Raw genomic sequence first — 8,872 nt, 5'->3', positions numbered from 1 at the left:
ATCCATTTCTCCAATCCTCAGACCCATCCTAGTATACACATTGCTGACATTTATTAAACACTGTGAACCAGACAGTCTTAAACACTTAACATGTATTATCGTATTTCATTCTTGTAGCTCTGAGATAGATCATAATCACTCTCATTTTATACAAGTGGAAACAGGCGAAGAGAAGCTGAAAGTAGTTTCTCAGGGTCAAATTGCTAAAGGTGATGAAAATTTTAGCTTCTCTGCCTCCAGAGCCTGCTCTGTATTTTCTCCATATTCCAGATGAGTAAACTGAGGCTCAGAAAGGTTAAATAACTCGGCAAAACCAAAATTGATGAATCATCCACTGACCAGCACCAAACCGACTTTCTCCTGACTCTCCCTGTACGCCCTCTCCACTTGCCCAGAGCCCTCTGATTCTAGTCTGAAGCTTGTTTGGAAAACCTTGTGTTCAGCCTGTATAATGCAGCAAGGCCCCGTATCTAAACAACAACAACAACAGCAAAAAACCTGGTATGGTGGCATGCATCTGTAGTCTCAGCTACTTGGGAAGCTGAGGCAGGAGGGTCACATGAGCTCAGGAGTTTGTGGCCACAATGAACCATGAGTGTACCACTGCACTCCAGTCTGGGCTATAAAACAAGACCCTGTTTCAAAAAAAGAAAAAAGAAAGAAAGAAGGAAAGAAGGAAGGAAGGAAGGAAGGAAGGAAGGAAGGAAGGAAGGAAGGAAGGAAGGAAGGAAGGAAGGAAGGAAGGAAGGAAGGAGAAAGAAAGAGAGAGAGAGAGAGGGAGGGAAGGAAATCTTGTGTGTTGTAATGACTAGGTCTCTCACAGACTGATTCTCAAGTTGACCAGCTCTTTGTACAGAAATGTGGAGGCAGGGTATCCCAGGCTGGATGGCCTGAGTCCTCCCTGCTGTCTTCAGCTCCCTCTACGCTGTGGTTAAGATGCCCATTTCGCTGCATGAGTCAGTGACAGAACAGAACGAGTGCAGCAATTTTATTCACTCATTTAAACAGCCATGAAACACGTATTGATTATTTACTGCTCCTGAGAACTGCTACAGTTCCCTACTTTTCAATGACATAAAGAGAGCTGATTTCTTGCTGGAACTGTTATGACAAAATGCACCTATGAAGAACACACACTCAGGGCAGGACTGGGTCCATCTTTTTCATTCTATACCAGAGCCCAGCACCGCACGTGGACAACGGTACAAAGCTCCATCACTGTTCTTGACTGATTTATGTAGCTCCATTAACACCACTGAGATCACTAATGGTTGCTAATGTGGCCTGCTGGGAAACCACGCAGGTAATTTCACTGTTTTGCCTATAACTGGGTTTGTCCTTTAGCTATCAAACTATGGCAGTCTTCAGTGTCTCAAATGTCTGTGGTTTTTGTTGTTGTTGTTGTGAGACCATCTCACTCCGTCACCCAGGCTGGAGTGCAGTGGCACAATCTCTGCTCACTGCAATCTCCACCTCCCAGGTTCAAGTGATTCTCCTACCTCAGCCTCCCCAGTAGCTGGAACTACAGGTGTGAACCACCACACCCAGCTAATTTTTGTATTTTTAGTAGAGACGGGGTTTCAGCGTGTTGACCAGGCTGATCTTGAACTCCTGACCTCAAGTGATCCACCTGTCTCTGCCTCCCAAAGTGCTGAGATTACAGGTGTGAGCCACCACACCCAACTTTTTTGTTTTTCTGAGACACAGTCTCACTCTGCCACCCAAGCTGGAGTGCAGTGGCATAATCATAGCTCATTACAGCCTTGACTTCCCAGGTTCAGGCAATCCTCCCACTTCAGCCTCCCGAGTAGCTGGGGCTACAGGTTTATGCCACCACGCCTGGCTAATTTGGTTTATTTTTAGTAAAGATGGGGTCTCGCTATGTTGTCCAGGCTGTTTGCAAACTCCTGGACTCAGGACGCTCCCACCTCAGCCTCCCAAAAAGCTGAGATTACAGGCGCAAGCCATGGCGCCCTGCCTCTGTGTCTCAAATGTCAAACAGCTAGCTACCTCAAGGTATGACAGAAATATTTTCAAAGTTGGTCGCTGTTCATGAAGTCCTTTCTCATGACTTGATACATCGTCTCTGTGCCAGCCAAACAAACGCTGTTTGCTACCGTGCTCCTGGCTTTCACTCACGGCTTCTTTGTCCTTCTACACAAATGGTGTTTCCACATTGAATGTGTGGATGAAAGAAAAACAAACAAACAAACAAGTTTTTAATGAATTAAAGTTAGTTTTATTCAGAAGTCTTACTGAGGACTATGGTCTGAGGCCTATAGCTCGGGAGGAGTCTTTCAGAGAGGAGATTTCGTCAGAAATCTCCCAGCCAGTGTTTTTATATACAGGTGGGGGAGGTTTACGATGACAGATCGTATCCAACATACTCAAAAGTTATTATAATGCAAAAATCATTGCGGCTTTTGCTAATAGAGGTAGTTACTTTGGAGCAGAATCACATCAAGGTTGCGGCATGAGTCCATCTAGTTATAGATTACAAAAGCAGTCACTAACCTCATCAGAAGTTATCTTATGTTGGCTGGTCACAGTGGCCTGTAATCCCAGCACTTTGGGAGGCCGAGGTGGGTGGATCACTTGAGGTCAGGAGTTCAAGACCAGCCTGGCCAACATGGCGAAACCCCCATCTCTATTAAAATACCAAAAAAATTAGCTGGGTGTAGTGACGTGTGCCTATAATCCCAGGTACTCGGGAGGCTGAGGCAGGAGAATCGCTTGAACCCAGGAGGCAGAGGTTGCAGTGAGCCGAGATCACACTACTGTACTCCAGCCTGGGTGACAGAGCGAGACTCTGTCTCAAAATGAAAAAAAAAAAAAATTATCTTATGTTTAAGGAAAGACAAGAACAAGGGTCATTTATCTTTTAAGGAATATGGTGACTCAAGTAAGAGACACAGAGGGCCACATGCTCTGTCCTGTTTCGTCTTCAAAGCATCCCTCCAGAGATCTGCATGTCACCACAGAGCCAGGCGCTTGGTGAAATTATGCTGGCAAGCAGAAATGAGCAGATATGCCTTCCATTTGCTACTTCATCTCACAAATGCTTTTTACTTTCTCTGCACCAATTCATACCCCTCCCGTTTATCTCCTCCTGAGTTATCACCATCCTAACCAGGTGATCCCGGAAGTCACATTCCCTCTGTTCTTGCATACGTGCTGGATTGCCGAGGTAAGATTATGTCCATCAAGGCTTGTATTTATGCATCCTGTGTGTCCTCAGAAAAATCACAAGTCTTGGGATGGTAGAAATCATAAAATCATATATTCTATTTCTTTCCTATCGAATCCCTGCCAGGACACTTATTAGTACAGATATTAATTAATTCAGTTTTCAGTAAGTATGTAATACATGGCTCTAACTGAGTTTGTTCTTTTATACAGGTAGAAAGAGCAGACTTTCATTTTAGTCCTGGCTCTGTCTTGAACTACCTGAGTGGTATTAGCTGGGACACTTCATTCCTGCCCCCGTGCCTCTCAATTCTAAAATGAGGAGAAAGACCAAGCACAGAGACTCATGCCTATAATCCCAGCACTTCGGGAGGCCAAGACAAGAAGATGACTTGAGTAACGAGTTCGAGACCAGCCTGAGCAACATAGCAAGACCCACATCTCTACAAAAAATTAAAAATTAGCTGGGCATGGTGGTACACAATTGTGGTCCAGTAGAATGCTAAGTAGATGTTAGCTATCGTCATCGTCTTTACTATTATTAAGCCTTTATTAATTATTATTACTATTGGCTCTTAAACCAACATGATTTTTGCCACATTGCCCAGGCTGGTCTCAAACTCCTGACCTCAGGCAATCCACCCACCTTAGCCACGCAAAGTGCTGAGACTACATGTGTGAGTCATTGTGCCCGGCCCCTGGGTATATATTGAAAAGGATGAATAGCTGTGAGCTTGGGCAAGTTGCTTAATCTCTCAGTGCCTCAGTTTCTCACCTGAGATGAATAAGGGTCCACACCTCATACGGTTCTTGTGAGGATTCAGGCAATTAGACTCAGACTGGCTACTTAGTAAGCACTCAGTAGATGTCAGCTATCATCATCATCTTGATTATTATTAGGGCTTTATTAATTATTATTATTTTTTATGAGAGAGTCTTGCTCTGTTGCCCAGGCTGGAGTGCAATGGTGCAATCTTGGCTCACTGCAACCTCTGCCTCCCAGGTTCAGTTAATTCTCCTGGCTTAGCCTCCCAAGTAGCTGGGATTACAAGCGCCCACCACAATGCCTGGCGAAATTTTTGTATTTTTAGTAGAGACAGGGTTTCACCATGTTAGCCAGGCTGGCCTCGAACACCTGACCTCAGGTGATCTGCCCACCTTGGCCTCCCAAAGTGCTGGGATTACAGGCATGAGCCACCGCACCCGGCCAATTATTATTACTATGATAGGCTCTCAAGCCAATTCCCAGTAGGACTTTTACCCACATGAGGATGGAAGCTCTGGCAGGACAGGGAGCTAAGCTCACGTTAGAGCCAGTCTACCTGCTGGCAAGCAGAGAAGCCCAGGGTGCCGCCTGCCAGTATTTTTAGCAGCGATGGTGAATCACGAGCAGTTAGTGTCAGAAAGACTTAAAATTGAAATAGCTTCTAACACTTCGACAGTATTTTTACCACACTGTTTTATCTGGGCATTAAAAATATATATGGTTTTAATTATATCTAGCTTTGCAGGAGGGGGGAAAAAAAACCCTCAACCGCTTGCCATCTCTCTCCTTTTTATATGTGTCTTTCTTCATGAACAGCGGGCCTCTAAAAATGATGGCATGAAGAGGAGTGTCTCTCGGTCAGGTGGAACTGGCCTCCCAGGCCGCATTTAGCCCAATGTTATTACAGGAAATGAATGCATTGTATTGAAGGCCGTTTGTCGCTCATTGTTCCTCAGGCTCAGGCCTGTGTGGGACTGTTTGTCCTCCTGCACACACAGCAGCTATTGTGTCCCCTGCAACATCCTACATGCAGCTGTGAACAGTTGTGCCTGAGCCAGTTTATCGGCCGTGGAATTCACTCAGAAAGGAATTGGGAAAAACATATCAAGTCAGAGCCCTCGTTTTCTCTGGGAATGTTCTGAGCTCTCCGGCACTCCTCCTCCCACTTGGCCAAGAAAAACAAACAAACAGTGGCCTCCTTTGATGTACGCACCTCTGGGCTATTCAGTGGTGGGATTTTTTGGGTAATAATTTCCAATTTCTACAGGGAATCTCCATTCACAACTTTCTGGACCCAGAGACCTAAGGTAACAGAATCTAATAACTACAAAGGCTATTCCTGCCACCGATCTCTGGGGCCAAATGGTGTCCCCTATGGTAAATGAAGTCGAGGGGGTGTCCTACCCCGTCATTTCACACCATGACAGCTGTGAGGCTAATTTGCAGGGTGACTCTATGAACACTGTGTGGTCCTTTCGGGTTTCATATGGCCCACCTCCCATAGGACACATATTTAATCCATCAGAACATGAAACACTTGGCGGGGCACAGTGGCTCACCCCTGTAATTCCACACTTTTGGAGGCCGAGATGAGAGCATCGCTTGAGGCCAAGAGTTCGAGACTAGCCTAGGCAATATAGAAAGACCCTATCTTTATTTAAAAAAAGAATGAAAAATAAAAAACAGGAGGCCGGGCATGATGGTCCATGCCTGTAATCCCAACACTTTGGGAGGCCAAGGTGGGTGGATCACCTGGGGTCAAGAGTTCGAGACCAACCTGGCCAACATGGCAAAACACTGTCTCTACTAAAAATGCAAAAATTAGCAGGGCATGGTGCTGGGCACCTGTAGTCCCAGCTACTTGGGAGGCTGAGGCAGGAGGATCGCTTGAACCCAGGAGGCGAAGGTTGCAGTGAGCCGAGATCGTGCACTCCAGTCAGACTGCACTGCAGCCTGGGAAACAGAGTGAGACTCTGTCTTAAAAAATAATAATAATGAAAAAAAAAAAAAAGAAATATCCGCTCCCAGGCTAGAAATGGGAGTCAAGGAAGACTGAGGCAGAGTTCATAGGTGAACATTCATATCAAGTCTTGGCAACTGTTTAGGTGGGACAGTTGAGGCTTGGGTTGACTTAGAAGCATTGATCATTCTTTCTTAAGCACAGTGCCTACAATTTTGGTTGTTGAATGATGGGGTTTTAGGCTTGGTTGTGTAAAGTGAACCAACCATCTGTTTTTTTCCTTGGACTGCAGTGGTGCTCAACAGAACATTTTGCATGAGGAGCCATAAGCTAAACATTTGCTCTAAAACATATATGTGTATCTATATGTCTATGTACGTGTAATTATAAAACCATGTGTATACACTCATCAGAATAAATCTCGAATGCTGCATGTGGTGGCCGACGCCTGTAATCCCAACACTTTGGGAGGTCAAGGCAGGTGGATCACTTAAGCCCAGGAGTTCAAGCAACACAGTGAAACCCTGTCTCTACAAAAAAATACACAAATTATCTGGGTGTGGTGGTGCATGCCTGTAGTCCCAGTTACTAGGGAGGCTGAGGTAGGAGGATTGCTTGAGTCTGGGAGGTCAAGGCTGCAGTAAGCCATGAGCATGCCATTGCTTGGGTGACAGAGCAAGACACTGTCTCAAAAGAAAAAAAAAGAATAAATCTCTAACAAACACAATATATCAATAGTTGCCAATAAAGTTTAGATTAAGTAGAATTTAGAAGAACATGACTTCACTAAGTCCAAATAAACACATAGATGTAACTTTTCCTGACTGGCCAAATTTCCAGTTTTCACTATTAAGTGTGACTCTGATGTTCATAAACAGGGCAAAGGAGGAAACGAAGTTAACTCACTCAACTTGTTCTTCAGAGTCTAAAAGTCCGGGGCTTATGCTCAACTTTTACACAACGACTTTGGCATTAAAAGTCTTTGCACAGGCTGCCTATAATCCCTGCACTTTGGAGGCCAAAGAAGGAGGATTGCCCTGAGCCCAAGAGTTTGAGACCAGTGTGGGCAACATGACGAGATCCTGTCTCTACAGAACATTTTAAAAACTGGCTGGGTGTGGTGGTGCACGCCTGTAATCCCAGCTACTGGGGAGGCTGACGCAGGAGCATCGCTTGAGCCCAGGAGGTCGAGGCTGCAGTGAGCTGTGAATATGCCACTGCAACGAAACCTGGGTGACCCTGTCTCAAAAAAAATAAAAATAAAAACATTTTAAAGCCATTGCACAGTTTTCTCCGCTGCTGGAATAAATGGATCTTCTGCTAGCTCTAATTGCCCTAGTAAAAGAATATTATCTTTGACCACTGATCCTGAGAACCCAAATTCCCTGCAATTCCTTTGCTAAAGGAAATCCCTGTCTTCTCTCCATTTCTAGCCCCTGAATGCTGTTTTTCTTACAACCAACAAAGAAGAGTATAAAGGTGTTTACGGAAAGAGCATCCCTGGGAACCCCCTTTTCCTGGGACAGTTATTCTTTTTCCAAACAGAGAAGGGTTCTTTTAATAATCAAGTTACCAATTTATTCTAAACTCTCCCCTCCCAACCGATATTTGAAGCTTGGAATGGCCATAAAAATAAGATCCCATCGAAAGCTAATTATGTTCCCCTTCCCACCCATCCTTCTTGGGTTTTGGCACCTTGTTTTATTGTTTTTTGAACATTGAAAAACAGCAGAAGGCAAGGGAGGCAGCAGAGAATGGGAACAGATTAGACTTTAAAATAGAAATGTCAAGGTGGTTCCCCACAGGCTCTGTTCTGATCTAGCAATTGGTAATTTCAGATTCACTTGCTTTCATAAGCGTCTGCATAGCAGTAGATTGAGCAGCAATTAAGGGATAGAGCATTAAGCTGAATGAACTTACTTCTCTAGCATAACTATTGTTTTTCATGGTTTCCAGTGCAAAATAAATTTAAACAAACTTATAAAATATTTACGTGAATAAACGACATGTGAAAAAAACAAATTCATAGAAATTGGTCAGTTGTTCAGAGCATATTTGCAAAACACTCTAAATTGGAGATCCTTAAACATTTTACTCACAACTCCCCACCTCCACTCAAAAAAAAAAAAGAAATTTGAAAAACTATGCAGCACTTTCTCACCTGTTTGAAGAATAACATCTAAAATTTTTCAACATAAGTTTAAATAGTTGCCAGGGATGCAATTTCCAGTGGATTGTAAATGTTAATATTGTAAACTAAACCCACAGATCACTTTTAAATGTGTCTGATGGAATCTAAATATCTGGGCAATTTAATACTCATTTTCATTCACTAAACAGTATATGAGTTCAGACACGGTGGCTCATGCCTATAATCCAGCACTTTGGGAGGCCGAGGTGGGTGGATCACCTGAGGTTGGGAGTTTGAGACCAGCCTGGCCAATATGGTGAAACCCCATCTCTACTAAAACTACAAAAAAATCACTGGGTGTGGTGGCACACGCCGAAATCCCAGCTACTCAGGAGGCTGAGGCAAGAGAAACTCTTGAACCTGAGAGGTGAAGGTTGCAGTGAGATGAGATTGTGTCACTGCACTCCAGTCTGGGCTCAAAAGAGCGAGACTCCGTCTGAAAAAAAAAAAAAAAAGAATATGAAAGTCGTTGTTTAATATTTGAAAATAAAACATCGTTTTTTCTTTTTATATCCATTCTACTTCTCCATATAATTTTATCCTAATAAAATTGATTCTTATCTCTGATTTTTTTTTTTTTTTTTTTTTTTTTAGACAAGGTCTTACCCTGCCACCCAGGCTGGAGTACGGTGGCATGATCATGGCTCACTGCAACCTCAATCTTCTGGGCTCAAGGGATCCTCCTGCCTCAGCCTCCCTAGTAGGGGGGACTACAGGCACCCACTACTATGCCCAGAGACTTTTTTTTTTTTTTGTAGACATGGAGTCT

This window comes from Chlorocebus sabaeus, chromosome 9 (assembly GCF_047675955.1).
Source record: "Chlorocebus sabaeus isolate Y175 chromosome 9, mChlSab1.0.hap1, whole genome shotgun sequence".
Lineage (NCBI taxonomy): Eukaryota > Metazoa > Chordata > Mammalia > Primates > Cercopithecidae > Chlorocebus > Chlorocebus sabaeus.
This window is presented reverse-complemented; position numbering follows the sequence as displayed.